At 34.1% G+C, this 17,381-nt stretch overlaps 1 protein-coding gene across 2 annotated transcripts in view; it reads left to right on the top strand.

The window, feature by feature from the left end:
* LOC142980402 (uncharacterized) overlaps positions 1-17,381 on the top strand; it is a 108,954-nt gene that overhangs the window by 29,575 nt on the left and 61,998 nt on the right. Inside the window, exon 1 of one of the 2 annotated variants that reach the window (XM_076125744.1) lies at positions 1,646-1,833. The exons of the other annotated variant lie outside the window; for it this stretch is intronic. The gene's annotated coding sequence lies outside the window, so the exon portion shown is untranslated. Of the gene's footprint in view, positions 1-1,645; positions 1,834-17,381 lie in introns of those variants that run through there. 2 annotated transcript variants of the gene reach the window in all.

Genomic DNA, 17,381 nt, shown 5'->3' with positions numbered 1-17,381 from the left:
AGTACCAGGGCTGCATAAACGCTAGAAACTATTCATTTCACTCTAACAAAACTACTCGAATAGTTCCCATACAATAAAATCACTTATCAACTTTTATTTATGTCTGTTTGGGGATGTGTCCCATGTTATTATGGGGGTATCTCATTATATTATTTAGTTATATCTTATATTTTATTAAAAAGGGCGTTATGGTGACGTGGTTGGTGCACCATAGAGACAATTTAATTGGTTTATGGGTATTCTAGTATGGGAAAATAGGTTTTATTCGTTTTAGAAATACTTAAATAACTCTCACGCATGTTGCAGATCTCTAGGGGTTTGTGTATGCACATTGTTCAAATATACACGAAATCTGAAGGGATGATTACAATTTAAATCACTTTTTTATTTGTGTAGCTACTAAAAAGTACCCTAAATTAAAAATCCATAAACCTTTCTTTACACTTAACTTTGATCTGGATCAGTCGCATAATTGCAATAAAAATAATTCTAGTAACAGTTTTTTGCCCGTTATTTAATAGCAAGAGCCAATCTGTCATTCATTCCTTACGTAAAAAAATCGATCAATGTCAAATCACTAAAATGTCATAAAATATTTGCGATTGTTACGGAAACAATAGTCATAAAAACCCTCATTCGAGCAGCCATGGAACATCGTAAAATATTTATGCAATGCACATATTTTTTAATGTTTATTTGCCGCGGTCGCCATGATTTCATTCATCCCGTAATCCGCCATATTGATTGTCCAAACCTGGCAATAATTCGTCTGTCGTGCTCTAGGGGTGAGCTTGCGCGCTGCGGATGTGTTCCATCCCTTACTCGCTTAGGGTGAAAGGGGTTGGCGAGAGTGAGAGGTCAACACGCGAGATTGATTCACGTGCTGCAGATGCTGGGAGAGAGTGAATGTTGAAGGGAACCAATTTGTTTTAGTCGTGTCTGCCATGTTGAAATAGCTGAGTTTTAGTAAAAAGTCCAATAAGGAATGAATAAGAGAAAGCGGGCAAATATGAGTGCTAGGTTTTTTTTTTATTTGAGCTTTAGAGTTTACATGGATAAAATCACAGGATAGCCTATAGGAAGCCCTATTGGACGAATTTGATTAATAATAATCTTAAGTATATTTTATTAGATAAATTACATTAGCAAATACGACGTTTAGAAAATTAAAATTAGTTTGAGATGTAAATAGGTAAAATAAATTTTAATGGTATGCTCTAAGTGATATAATAAGTAGTAGCCGGAAGATAGGTACCTATTAGGTTATGCGAATTCTTGTTAGAATTTCTTACGTAAGGTTGTAAATAATTCAGTGCCAAATTCTCGGGTGACACGGTGACAGTTTTAATTGGACATTAGATAAATTAAAATATTAATAATTATATTATCAATTTACGTTTGAAATTAAAAATTTAATGTATGGAGAGTCTACTTTCAAATATTCCAAAATTGTTCAAAGTATTTCACAACTAACTTGAACCAAAACTACCAGGCTAGCATAAATACCGAGAGATTAAACTTAAAACGCGTACGAGGATGCCTGGCCTTAAGTCGGAGCTGAACTTGACCTTACCTTGGCTCGAGCGGCATAACACCATCCACTTTCCCAGATGTGGCATGCACAGAGAGCTCGGCACTCGGCAGTGGGTACAGTACAGTGTGCGCCGCGCTTCGGTCGACACCCGTACCGCACGGCAAACACAAGTCGCCACTCGCGAAATATTATGTTAGTGTAAACCCGCCTTTACGGTTATCCAGTGGTTAGTGATGTGCTTTAAAAATAATGTACAACGAATTTTATTATACAGATAGCGTTAACTTTAGTATTTAACGGTGAGTTCTTCAATTGATTTATTTTGGCCGTTGTAATGAAACTTTGGTTCGATTCTTATAAGAATGCTGTAAGAAACCAATTGGTTTGATAACGAGTAACACTTCAGTGAAATGATAAAATTAAAAATAAATTTTAATTATTGTTTTCACTTTTATTTAAAAACGTGGAAATATTCATTAAAAAACCAACAGAAATCAATTCTTAAAATGTATTTTTTGTTAACCATTTAGTAGCTATTTAAATTTCTTATCAGGTATAATTCATTATTTATTTATCTTATTACAAAAATTTAATTACTTGTGCTATCCTATAATGTTTCCATAATTCTATGTGACTAATTTTATAAACATTTCACATACATTTAATATATTTATATATTGTTGAAATTTGAACAATTGTACCAGGAGCACATAAGCTAACAAGAAGTTCAACAATAAAAAAAAGTGTCCCATTACTTTGGTAATCGATAAAAAGCGTTAGAGACAAGTAATATCACGTATTATCGGTCGTTATTCCACTGAGACGGTTTTATACGATTACTTATATTAGCATAGATAATATCGCTGTTCTATTTACTTATCTACTTGCACATTTCTACTGGTCAATTAGAATATCGTTTTGATAATTAATTAATTTATTGTGCTAATTAGTATCATTGTTGAGGATTTGATAAAATTTTAGCGCAATAGGGACTTTAGAGGGTCTTTTGACTAAAGTAAGGTCTGAAGTTTCTTTTCTTATTGGATTTATCTTACATTAATTTAATGCATGTTTGATAATTTTTCTAATTGCCAGTAGTTTATTCTGTGATTAAATTATTAATTCTGCGTGATATACGTTGTTTGGTTACTATTTATTTTACAATCTTTCCTAATGATATCAATAATCAATACGAAATAAACTCCTATCTGTCTGTCTCTCTCACCTTCACTCATAAACCACTGAACCGATTTTGAAGAACTTTTGTACTTTGTAGTTTGAGACCCGAGAAAGGACATAGGATAGCTTTTAACCCAGAAATCAGTATTTATAACTATAATCCATGCAGACGAAGTAACAGGCGAGAGCCAGTAATTTTATTAGTAATTAAAATGTTTATTATAATTTATATAAAAATGATTCACGTGCGTATAAAAATAAATATATTTATATTATTTCTTAACAATATGTTTTTATTTCCAGGTAAGGGTACAATTCCAGTAACAAGTTTTAAGCAATATTTCAAAAGAAAGCAGTAAGTACTAATTAAAAGTTTACACAATGTTAATATTTCGACAACTTGCTTCATATTGCGTAGTGCGTACATTATTACAATAACAATTAACTCAGTCGTAAAAATACGTGAAGATTTTAACATTTTATATACAAAATGTAGCAGAAGGAACGTAAATTATTTGTATGGACCTCGAAAATGCTTAAAGCGTAAAAAATACCCAATTATTTGCCTGTACTACTCTGTATTAATATTTTTATTGAATTTTCAAACTAAAAATCGACCGGCGTTATCACGTATCTCAGTTGACTACTAGTGCACGTCAAATTGATGGTCACTATTCAGTACATTGCTGCTTTGACGTAACGTGTCAATCACTATATTCTTAGGAGAAGACAATGTACAGCACAGTGGTTATCAAATAGTTCTTAACTGAAATACGTGATCGCCAATCTGTAAATTGGACTTAGTAAATTGTTTAAACCTCTTAACGCTCTAGGGACAAAGGGTCTGAAAAATCACTAGAGACAACATGTTTCATAGACAACCCCACAGAATAAACCCTTTATTTTACACACAGTCCTTTCAACAGACACCGCACTATGCCTAGAAATAATTAATGTATTGTGTCGGAGTTCTGTACACAAATGCAAATTGATGCAAATCAAGGATACGAATCACACCCCATCCCTGTAGATCAAGCAACGTACAATCTAAATTGTGAAGCATCCGGATAAACCCTTGGTGTTTACCAAATGGCATTAGTTCGTAAACAAGTATATTGTGGGGTTAACTATTTTGTAAGGTAACCACGGCCTGCTAGAGTTATTAAAAGTAAATTAAGTTTCTTAGCATTCAGTCTTGCGTTATATCTTTAAGCCCTCGTTTTAATAGTTCTGGATAAGTTTCGGTTAGGTTATCAGGTGGAGTTTATTCATATATTGGCAGTCACTATCTGTCGCATTACGTTCCTCGTAGATCGTGAGTCACCTTAAAAATTACAATTGTTAATATATATCCCAATTAATAACCCGATTAGTTCACATACTTGTTAGTTAGTTTATTTCTCAAAGAAGAGACATTCTATAACCGGTCGGAAGGCCACCCGAAAGTGTATATTTTTAATTGCATGTTATATTATTATGCAAATGTGTTGGTATCAATCATTGTTGCGTCCGTTATCGCGATACTCGTAATATATTTATGACTCTGTCTGAAGATATCACGATATACCTACACTTTAGTATATTTTTTTATGACGCATTTGCTTTCTTATAACTGATCATGAGTCCCTCTGCCTCAAACAAATCATTCGTATCATCACTTACAGCCTTTCTCTCCGCATTGTAAAATATTATAAAATATGAGACTTCTTCTTTTGCGCCAGTCAGTTATCTACGTCTTTCAAGGCTTTCAAGTTTTCATGATTTGCAAAAACTGTCTACTGAAAAAAAGAAGTACCTTTCTTGTTAATGAATTTGGATCACGAATTAATAAATAATCAGTATTAATAGTAATCTGTTACGATTGATAGCGTATTTATATTTGTGTGTCACGGAAAATTTACAAAATGATTGCAATTGGTCATCAAAACAACTTTCTTTATATTTAATCTATTTAAAACGGATAAATTTGTGTTCATACACAAAAAGTAGTCGAATTAAGCTTATTGAAGAATCGTCGCTCAGGATTATATATTAATGCCCGGTCTCTGAGGTACATTTAGCGGTAGTTTATCTATTCAATAGCGTTTTTTTATATGATATTAAACGTTATCGAATAGATAAACTACCGTTAAATGTACCTCAGAAACTGGGGATACATGGTTTTTACTATTATTGGTATTTTATTCGAAATCGGCAAAGCAATTCGGCAAGTATTTGTCAATTTGCGAAGTAAATTAAAAGTATGTTATTCAAATCGGCGAGTATTTGTTAATCTGCAAAAGAAAATTAAAAGCATGTTAGTCAAAGTAAAATGATATGAAAGTGTCCATAGATTTCCGGTAAACTAATGTGCCCGCGGAGGAAGCAGGCTCGTATGTCGACCACAGAACGGAAACAGCGGTGTGGGACCATACAGTACCTATACATGTACACCGCGAGAGCGTGAACTACGACCGATGACCTTTTATAACGCTTATTTTTTCGTTATAGTACATTTTGCTTTGATTTAAAAACTTAGTAGACCACCGAATAAACCCGGTAAAATTAACTAACATTACCAAAAGCTAATATACCTCCCGCGAGATGGCCTGGTAACGAAAAGGACTAAAAGAAAATGGCAGGACAATCTATGTAGATATGTTCAAAAATAATAGCCAGAGCAAGTGATCGAGGGATAAGAGAAATCGTAGCAGAAAGGCCCAGCATTTTATTTAATTTTATGTACTACTATACAGGTTTGCCTAAGAAGACTTAGAGCTTAGCCACAATTTCACTATCACTAATGTTTTAACCGTATATGCAGCTTGACCTTTAACCTTAACATAGACTCCATGACGTCACTATAACTTAGGAAAGTCTAAGAATAGCACAAGATGTTCGGCGCATTGTTGATAAGCGTTATCAGTGATATCGGCGTATCGGCGCAGTCGCGGCGCTTCACTGACGATGCGCGCGACACACGATAACACATGCGTGTGCGCATGGTATTCTAAATATTCGTTTGTTAATTATTTCTTACTGTAGGTTAAAAGGTTATGGATAAACATTGCCTATTATTGAATCTTATTTTGTGGTGTTTAAAAGTTAATTTGGAAATATCTGACAGTAAAGGTATGGCGAAGAAGCAGGGGCAATAAGATTAAATTTTCTAGCTGGGTTGAGCGTAATTACGTCTGATCACTTAATGATAGGCAGATACCATAGGATGATTTTTAAAACGACTATTTTGAAAATCAAAGTCGCCAACCCGCACTTAGCCAGCGTGGTGGATTAAAAACCTAACCCCTCTCCCATTCTGGGCGGAGAGCCTTGCCCAGCAGTGGGACATTCATGGGTTTTTATTATATCAAGTGACATGTTTTTTGTCATATAGTTATTAATACTTTCTTACTAGCTTTTATTCTGTCTAAGATATTCTAAGATTTTTTAAAGAACATAATGTCCATGATAGACATAAATATAGATGATTTGCGAACGTTGTACCTCGGCTCTCGCAAGACAAAACACATTCTCAATCACATAGCTATCTTACCGAAAATGTCTTCTATATTTTGATATAAAACCGTTATAAACTTCGCCAGGATGTCTGTCAATCGTTAGAAGTTCACAAGTGGCCACATGATGCGACAGCTGTACATCAGCTGTGTCACATTGCCACATTGCCAGACTGCCAGACTGCCAGACTGCTTGTCGCTCAGTGTGACCGTGTGACGTTGCGCCCGCGATACGCCTAATATGTATGTGAAACATCCACTGATCGAATGATAGATTGATTAATGTAATATTGGTCGAATTTAGTTCGTTAATGTACAGGTTTGAAACTGAGTCGACGGACTATACGAAACTGATTTTAACTCACTTTATTATAGCTGATAACGTGTTCCCGTTATTAATTTGGAAAAATGTTATCGAATTTATTTTAAAGGGATTCTCAGTAGTAACTTAGGTTTGATAATGTGCCCTATTAAAGATAGATAGTGTTCATGAGCGTACTGACTAGTGACTAATTCCTACTTGACCTATCCTTTCGCAGGAAACAAGACGGCGAGATAATACAAATAAAGATAGTATGTCTCAGATATTCGTGTTAATCGTACCTTGACTATCCTCTATAAGTAGCAGGCTATAAACGCAGGAGCTGCTCCAACAAGGCTAACTAGAAGAAATGTCGAACATACGCCATGCGCGTGCGCCGCAGCGAGACCGAAGGCCAGCGCACGCGCACGCTCCATCATAAATAACACACGAAACAATGGCACTACGATCAAACTGATAGATTTACTGTCGAAAATTATTGAAACAAAGCTCCCCTTACAGTTGCTTTAACATTTATCGAGAAGTATCGAATAACATAATGGCAGACGTAATAAATAATATTGTTATGAAAAGTATTTTGTAATTGTTTTGGTACCACTGATTTAAATTAAGTTTATTATTTGACGGAGTGCAATACAAAAACAATATGAAATGTAGAGTGGTAGACAAAATATTCGTAGCAAATGACCAGGAATGTACGCGATACGAGGAGATATCTCAATAATATTAATTAAGGTCAGTGGGTTTGATAGCAAGAAAGTTGCATAGAGATGCAGTGCGCAGATAAGAAAGACTTCTACTCGGCTATGCGCGCCTGGTACTCGATGCATTTGAATATGTGCATAAACGTTGCACAAGATAACGGTTGCAAGATTAAAATAAAAAAATACTAAAATTAATTAGAGTGCTTTCGATTGCGTGAAGGTCAGGCCATTTTGAAACCCTTCGGGAATCTTTGAAACGCTTTCATATTGAGATCATACGGTCAGGGGAAATACAATATCCTATAGTTGACTGCAAAAAACAAAAGTTCAACAAAAATTTAATAATTCGACAGCTAATCACTTTTTCAATTAAACTTTCAAGTCTCCAAGAATCAATAAAAACCTACTAATAATTTCTGCTTTTCTAGTAACAACAATACGTAATTCATACAAAACAAATAACAGTTAGTCGAACCGGATTCAATAGTAATAAATAATAACATATACTATGGTAACGTGAATATTCGATAACAATCGGTTATGTATTAAAAGTTTCTTGAATGTGAACAATAGGAGTACTGTAAAGCCTTCACAAGGCTCTATTGAAGCTGAAACTATTCTCAAATCTATACAAAGTTTGGAGAACTTTGATACATTGTTAGCTAGCTAGGGCTAGCTGAGGAGCTTTCAAAGAACCGAACTTTGGACTACATATTCAAGGTATTTACATGTTGAAAGAATAATGTATGTTCTTTTTGTTATAGTTCCGACTTTCAGTCATAATATGTAGTTTTGATAAAATTAGTGTTACTTTTATTCTGATTTTGTCGTATTGGTGTGTTAGGCGTCCTATAGTTACTAAGTATTGCCCCAAAAACACACATTCTCAGCTGCTCTCGCTATTTGCAAGCATTCTCGGTAATCGAACTAGGCCTTATACATTATACTAGTCAAAACAAAATAAGGAAAAATGCTTAAAAGTATTTGAGATCATTTATTTACTATTATTTCAAAATAATGAGCCTATACTAAAAAATTAAATGGACTTGTATTTTTTTATATTATGAAGAAACATGCACTATTAAATGAATCTACACATATGTTTTAAATACTATCTTATTGAAGGCCTGTGTTTTTCAAAATATTGAATTAATGACACCACGCTATAGTCCCCGTGCATCATCACGTTTGACTGCAACCATACAAACATACATAGATAACCTTATCACCTTATCAAATCGTTCACAGGCCGGGGGTCACGGAGGTCAAGTAAAAGAAACGGTTCGAAACAGACCCAATATCTCTGTTATAAATAGTTATAATTAGTTTATCAGCCAGTGACGTAAGTACACTGCAGTTATCTGCAAGAGTTTATCTAAAGGATATAATTTGCATATTTTGATTGTTTTTAATGGAATTATACATATTTGCTTATGTTATCTGAAAAGTAAAGCCGGAAGGAAAGGATTCATATTTAGTTATGGCTAGGGAATGCGTAATTCCTTTTTAATTGTGTGGCTATTGGTCTCTCTAGGTGAAAGGTATTCGAGTCTTAAGTGTAAGTGGAAAACTGCTTTCGGCTTCAAATTTTGTACCAGTTTGATAACTAAGTAGATGATAGACATGCGGACTGAAATATAAAGTACTAGCTGACCCGCGCAACTTCGCTTGCGTCCAATAAGACAGAATGGGTGAAATTCTTTTGGTCGTAGCGTGATGATATATAGCCAATGTCCTTTGTCGGGTATCAAAATATCTCCATACCGAATTTCATGCAAATTGGTTCAGTAGTTTAGGCGTGATTGAGTAGCAGACAGACAGACAGAGTTACTTTCGCATTTATAATATTAGTATGGATAAAAATCGATTCGATTAGAGCAGTGATAGCCGAGTGGTAAATATGGTACCTCCCACGCAAGTGGTCGCTGATTCAAAAACGAGGCATCATTATTATTTTTTGATTATTTATTTAATCGCTCTGGACTTAAGTTTGCCTTTCAACCGTCTAGAATAACAAACCTCAGGATTTGTTATAAGAATTTATCATCTTAGAAATAACATGCATCATCAACTCTATAGTTATCCGTACCACTATTAATTCGCAAAACCATCCAATTCCTAATACACTAGCTGACCCGCGCGACTTCGCTTGCGTAACATAATAGAGAATGGGTCAAAATTTTCCCCGTTTTTGTCACATTTCTTACTGGTACTCTGCTCCTATTGGTAGTAGTGTGATGATATATAGACTATAGCCTTCATCGGTAAATGGGCTATCTAACTAAAAGAATTTTGCAAATTGGTTCCTGAGATTAGCGCGTTCAAACAAACAAACAAACAAACTCTTTAGCTTTATAATATTAGTATAGATAGATAATGTGTACACGAAGGCTAACAGCGATAGGTTAATTACTGTCAAATCAAATCGCAATTATGATGTCACCCCCGAGCCGCGCAAACATTCTCCATTACATTTAGTTAACGCTGTACATTGACCGCCAATCGTAATGTTATTAGAGGCGCCCCCGTACAATACGTGCGAACTACTTTGTGTTAAGCTGTGAACGCACTGGCTACTGTACAATATACTTGACATGATAGTAATGTGGCTTGTGATCGTGAGTTTTTTAAATAGTTCTTGAAGAGATGTGAACTCTTCAGTGTGTACTGAGCTAGGCTGGTAGATGGAGGTGATATTATATTATCTTACTTGATTCTCACAAAACAAAACCTACTATAACGCAATACGCAAAGACTGGTCACTGACCACCTCCTCGATGTATACAAAGTTACACTTGTTTAAAGATGAAACCAAATATTGAACACAGAAGGTGCATTTCATTCAAAATTTTAATATAGCGTCTTTCATAATTTTATTGGTCGTTTCAAGTGCGAACTCAGCTTTATATCGAAATATTTCAAAATTCCATAATACCGTTTGAAAATGGATATTTTTGTAAATGTGCAATACTCGTACACACGACACGCGCGAATTAAGGTTAATTATTATTGCTCAACGCGAGAACCGAACGAAGAATAATCGGTAATGGCGGACAGGCGTGATGAATCGACTCGTATCGATTGTCTACAGAGAAACAATCGAGGAAGGTAACTAGACAACACACCTCCTAGGGTTGAGATTTAAGAAACTTTGTGAAATTTGGATATTGGGAGATCATTGGTCGGCACTCTCTTTCTTTATCTCTTTCTCTCTCTCCATGTATGAGGCAAGAGATTCCTGCCTTACAAGTTAGCCAGTTCTATGTGTATTTTATAGTAGTAGTATAAGTCAAGTCACGAAATTAAGTTGTTAATTGTGTAGTAATAACTTGATTTAATTACAGAAAATGGCAACGAATATGTCACTGTCAGTATAAATAAGTAATTACTAAATAAAAAAATTTAATATGCTCAAAAATCATGAATAGTCATGATGTTTGTATAATCGCAAAATTGAAATGCATTTTGGCGTAAGATAAGGTAGTTTTTAGCCAGGATTAAATATACACACCATTTTCGAAAGACACAAGCAAATAGTTAAAGTGCTTTCTGGAATACATTTCTTGATGATGCGAAGTCCCCAACCCGCAATTCCTCTCTTGTTCGGGTGGAGACCCTTGCCCAGCAGCGGGGCAGTAAAGAGTAAAAAAAAGCTAGTACTGTTAATATTAATAGTAAAATATATGACAACCCTATGATGACCTGAGCGACATAACGTTCCCGCGTCCAAATGTTTTGTTTCTCGGCACGTAATCATTGGTCACGCGTATAGATACTACCTACACACTCACACTGACACTGAGCCACGACTGAGCTCCACTCACACCATTCAAACGATACTCAATGAACAAAGTGAATATGCGACGACCAAAACTAGCGAATAAGGCTACTTCTTTCTTTTACGTCAATAATTATGAAGCTAAGCTAATGTCACAGGTGTCTAGGCTTTACGGCCCTCTATCTCTTACCAGTTTCTCCCACGTTTGGCTTTCAATTCAATTTCCTTCAGGTCTTATTCTCTCCTCTCGTAAGCACTGAAAATTATTTCATGAGATAGTGACAATTTTTCTTTTCAAAATATCACTTTGCGTATCAAAAGATTAAGTAAGCGTAGACATGTTCTTGTCAATAAAACAAGCTAATATCCTTCTTGGCCTGTTATGCAACTTACAAATGTTTGTCTTCGAAATCGCTGAAGCAAAGTATTCTGAATCTTAGAATGGGTGACATGGCAGCCAATTGTCTATGGAATAACCCCACTAAAGATAGCTAACCTCCGGTTTCTGAGGTACACGTATCGGTAGTTTATCTATACAATAACGTTTAAGCTTCTAGAGGTATAAAAATTACAGTTTGAATGGATAAACTGCCGCTTAATGTCCTCAGAAACCGTGCATAAGTCTACCGGCTGGTCTCTTGTCTCCACAGTCGGCTATAAGCATCCCAAAAGTTAAAATGTGCTTACATTGTGCGGTAACTGCTATACGAGATCCATAACTAATTTGATGTTATAAAATATGTTATTGTTTCAACCAACTCATAGTTCCCACGAATGTTTTTTTACGTGTGAATAAATATATTGGGATGCGAAAAAATTTTATAAAAACGTTAATGGTGATATCTTTTCGCATGCTGTATTTTATGAAGATGGAAATAAATGGTTTTTTTATATTATACCAATGTTAAGTTAGAAAATATCCGTGCTTGTATAACATATTAATGAATGAGTACAACTTTGAAGTTTTTGGCTTTTTGTATTGTCATAGGTACATTAATAGCATAGTTTTTATCCTCGCTATGCCCGGATTCTAAAGAACATTGGTCGGTAGTATTGAATAGATAAACTACCGCTTAATTTACCTCAGAAACCGAGGGTTAGAGACGTTAGACCTCGAATACAGTTTGCTGATAGCCAGACTTCGTTTCCTATAAAACGAGCATAGGCGAAGACATTTTCTGTGCAAACTTAACTTATAGTAAATTGTATAAATATTAAATTGGCAATCTCATCGGAGAAAATATCATACTTTTACAAAAAATACCTTGTTATAATCGTTGAACACAAAATGTCGGTGACGCTCTATTTACGTTTACTATAAAGTGTAAAGTTTCACCGCTGTTCGCTGGTTTGTTGGTAAACACTTAGACAGTCGTAAACAAGTGTTGTTGTCGAGAGAACCTGTGAGCGCCGAGCGTGGCACTCGAACTGAGTGCTTGCTTAGTGCTGAGACGTTGAGAGCGCACTCAAATATTACATAACTAATGTCTTACCCCCGGTTTCTGAGAAAAGCGGCAGTTTATCAACTCGATAGCGTTAAAACTCATACAAAAAAAAACGCTGTTGAATAGATAAACTACCGCTAAATGTACTCAGAAACCGGGAGTTATTGACTTAATCCAGAAGGCTCTATTCCAGCAAAACTAATTAATTTGAACAGTCAACTGTATCCAGTACAGCCCTGTCCAGAAAATTCCAATACTGGAATTAAACAACGAAATCAAAACTATTAATGACATTTACGAAATACAATACTCTTGCTTACGATTGTTTCGTTCTTTCAATCCAATGAAATACAAATAAAGAACATTAAACGATTGATACTTTTTTTTATAACAGCGAAACGCTTCATTGACTTAGACTAAAAGATATATAAAAAAAATCTTTAAGTACAAAAATTACATCGTTTTTAAGGACGGGCTGTAAAAGGGGGCGTTAGATTTTAACTTGCGATATATTTCTGGCTAATATTCCTTTCTAGGTGAAGATTGCAAGTTTACGACAGCCTCTACACATTAGTGTACTAATTTGTTCAGTGTTCGTTTCAATGTTGGTTAATTATCAACGAACTAATTGTTACAACTAATTAGCGAATACTCGGAGATAACGAGCTGTCCGTGTGATTTATGACGTCACGGTTAAAAATATACATGCTTCCGGTTTTTTATAAAACTGTCTACTTATTATTTAGGTCGATTCGAGATTTTGCAGATTTTTAAATTAAAAACTTGTAATGTATAAAGGCGAGTTTAATGCCTGAGCCTTTCTGTGCCAGTACATCGATTTTCATTTTGATCGATTTTAGAAGATAAAGAAATCAACAGATATCTGAAATTTGGATTTTAACGATTTTCACTATTTGTTTGGGATTTAACGTAAGCGTACAAAATATTACAAACGCGAAAAAAAAATTGTATTACTTTTCACGGCTCTCACTTATGTACGAAAATAATGACGTTCTTTAAAATAATTTACGACTATAATGTGTCGCGTGTGGTCACTAGTCAAACTAGTGTCAATTTAGTTCAACGATTAAGTAATAGTACTAATAGATCGTATCTAGGCGATAAATCGATTATGTATTACATAAAAACGCCTTGCCCTATTAATTAGACGTAATTAATTAATCATTTGTCTTGAGTCGAGCACGCTTGATCGCTGTTTGCATAAACAATGATGAAAAACAAGCAACGCTTAATTAATCCATGTTACCATAAATTATAGAGTAATAGAGGTAGCTACGTAATGTAAAAAATATTGTGGATTACGGTAATCGCGTGTGGTGTGTTAGGGTAAATACACATTGGTGTGTGTTTCAAAATTAAATAGTCCGTTTTAAGAAGAATTACATGTTTTGCTCTTTACTTCTATTATCAACGTAAGTGTCTCATGTTATCTGAACCTCTAATGAGCTAATATTCTGATGAACCAGGATAGGTTTCTCACTAAATGCTCGGAAATATTCAAATTTTTATGCTCTTTTGATAACTGCTGTAGTCTACACAAACAATAGCTAGATTTCATAACTTTTAAACTCTCGCGTTGCATGTTCTGTCAGCCTGCGACCACGGCGAGTGCAACCTGCGCCGAAACGTTAGACATTTTAGGGTAAAATGCGTGTTCGCGTTAATTCCCGTATTCTATTATACATTAATAGCTAGATTTATATGGGAATTAACATGAACACTTATTTTGGATTTCCTAGCCACTCTAGCAAGGTAAACTCTTCACCAATATGTAACTATTGCGTACTCGTTCTTACATACAAATGGTCGTTTATATCCCTCGCGGGCTGTTGCGCCGGTTGCCATGGTAACGTCGTGAGAGCACGCCATTACTGTCAATCAATATGTCAGAGATGTCAGCGATGTCACGATGCACGTGTTGTTTTTATGTAGATACCTTTTATAGTGTGGAAATCTGATTTATTTCACGTTTAATGTAGAAAATGTGTGTAATCAAATCTAGCTAGCTAGTCTTTAACTTTTTTTTGTACAAGTTAGCTCTGTAGTACTTAGTTCTTGTTCAAGTTGCATAAAAACTTAACTTGATTTGGCCACTTGTAACGTGCCTACCGAAGAATATTAAGGTAATCATTTTTAAACATTTTCATCAACGTCTACCGCAAAGCCCAAACGGAGTGGAAGTTCCTAGAAAGAGGACCAGAAGTAGATAGCAACCTTGAATCTACGAGAAAAGCCTTTGCCCAGCAGTAAAACACCTACGAGTAGGCATGTAGGCTAAATAAAAACTATTTAGGTAGGTAAAATATTAGTTTGTCAATTAAGACAGTCAAAGTCACAAAATATAGTGTCTGACTACTCTGACTATTTGGCGTTAGTTCGGAAGTAAGAAAGACTAACATTTTAAATTCATATTACCCATATAAATGTTATGCAAATAAGAGAGTTCAATAGTTCAGACAAGCTATCAAGTTAATATAAATATACGTCCTTGTGCATATAATACTAAATACATATTATGCGAAACATCTTCAATTTAAATGTCAATCAAATCAACATTATATTATCTTGCAAATATTTAATAAGACACACAAATTATGCAGCTACTTATAATAACAAACAATAATGGATTTCATTTACTTAGAATTATTTAAAGAGAGGAGACATTTGAGGAGTAACAGATCAAAGTGTATTAACTCCAGTCACCCCAAAAAAAATTGTACAGAACGTATTTTTTATCTGTTCCGAAACTTGTAACCCATGTCAAATTATGACGCATCAAACTGTATTACTTTCTATTTAAAAAAAGAATCAAATGTATACATCGTTTCAAACTATATTATATCCAGGTTATATATAAAAATATTAGGTATAAAAATATTATGAATTATGCCTTTATCTCAAAAGTTAGATTGATGGAGTTAATACACATTGATCTGTCTCTGTGACTGTCTTATGGTGCTTACACGGTTAAATAACAAACAATGAAATAAAACACTTCAATGTATGATTACATTTTATAAAACACACACGTCATGACAGCTCGGAAAATGTAGAACATTCTTAATATTAGCATATCAAATAAGAACAGAATTAACTCTCATTTACGCAGGCTAGTGTATAGCAGTATAGCCAAGTAAGAAAAAAATAAAATATTGAAGAATATTCTAGCTATGTAAGATCCTTTATTTTTGTAAACTGTCTTCAAACAAATTCTTGAAATAAATGGATTATTATAAAAAATATTATTATAACTAGTTAGTTTAAACACATTTTCAATCGCTAAATAATTTTCTACTACAGATATATTATTTACGGTGCAGGATCTGCAAGTAATTACCGATAATCTATAACCAATATCAATCATACATATTAATGTTTCAGTAATTAAATTAAATAGTTTTATAAAAGCTGTAAGAACTTATTACCATAATAGCGTCTTTCACGCTCGGCAGTACCGACCGAGTAATTAACACCGTACCTGTTACGGGAACTGTTACACATACCTGTTACACGTAACCAGTATTTACCTATTACGTAAGTACTTTTGGTACATTTTCACTGTTACATATTATTATTAAGTGGGTTATTTTGAATACTTCCTTGCTTTTTTGGGTTACTGTGTGTAATAAGATGGTGTTTGGAATTTTCTGATGGTATTTGAAGTAGGTTAGTTACTTAAGTAATTATGAACTTTAGATCAGTAGATTTTAACATAGAAATAAATAGATAGGAATATAAAATAAACATATATTGAGTTTTCTTTCTTGTTTAGGTTTTGACAAATAACTTTCTTTCAAACAACAACAAATTTCTTTCTTTCAGTATGGAACTGATAATTTATTTTACGTGTAGTAATAACCCAGGTATAATAAAAAAGTTCTCAAAATCCCAATTTTCTAAACTAGTTAGTGTTAAAAACAGTCATAACATTAAAATCACTGTCAAACTATTTGACGTAAAAAAATCTAAATAATTTCGCTCAAAACTGTTTAAATTTAGTTCCACAGATTGAATATTCAATCAATATTTGTTCCAATCAGCTGCGACCGGTTTCACTAGTCGAAATCGAATGTTATTAGTGGGCAGTGATGCGGGACGTCCCTAGTTCTCCATCAATGGTGTGACGTCACAACATGGCGCCGCCGGTTTGACACAAAAATATCGAATAGCTTTCCTTGCACTTTTACCGTGAATTACGTAAATATAAACTAATGAATTTATAGAAATGCACGTGCGGAAAACTAACTATTGTATATTATAATATTAGTATAGATAAAACCATTTTGAAGTGAAATTTATGTTGGGTTTTTTTTAAGTGTATCCTCAAATTATTACTAGCTCTATTTTTTATACCAATGAGATCGAAATCCAGGTTTTTTATTTATTAAAAAAAGGTAGATCATAACGTTTAATTTATATTATGTGTACAAGTTGCGAGAGTTACAATGGTTAAAATATTATGATATACAGGTAAAAGTTTTTATTTTCAAAAAAATTTTTTCCTTAATAAAAATTACTTTGTTGACAACCCTACTCTACTAATCCAATTGCGACGAATAATTTCGGCTTTCTTTTCATATTCCATTGCGTTTGTAGATGGAAATAACATTTAACATTATTACAGTAATCACTCATTGGACTGTGACATTTGATATTGTACCGTTGTCTAGAAAGTGAGGTTGATGTATTAATTCGTTTGTAATCATTTTATAAACGGTTTTGTAATGTGAAGTAATTGAATTACATTCAATTGTACAATAATATTACGAGTTTTTATGAAATTTGAGACCACTGTAGTTTAATGGCTAAGGCTATAGTCTAAAATTTCGTACTTTCGATGGGTCGTGGGTTCGAGTCCTATTTCAGTCTTTGAGTCAATCTTCTGAGGTATCTCACTTGTGGTC

Source organism: Anticarsia gemmatalis, chromosome 18 (genome assembly GCF_050436995.1).
Source record: "Anticarsia gemmatalis isolate Benzon Research Colony breed Stoneville strain chromosome 18, ilAntGemm2 primary, whole genome shotgun sequence".
Lineage (NCBI taxonomy): Eukaryota > Metazoa > Arthropoda > Insecta > Lepidoptera > Erebidae > Anticarsia > Anticarsia gemmatalis.
Note: the sequence above shows the minus strand (reverse complement) of the source record. Positions and strands in the feature narration are given on the sequence as shown.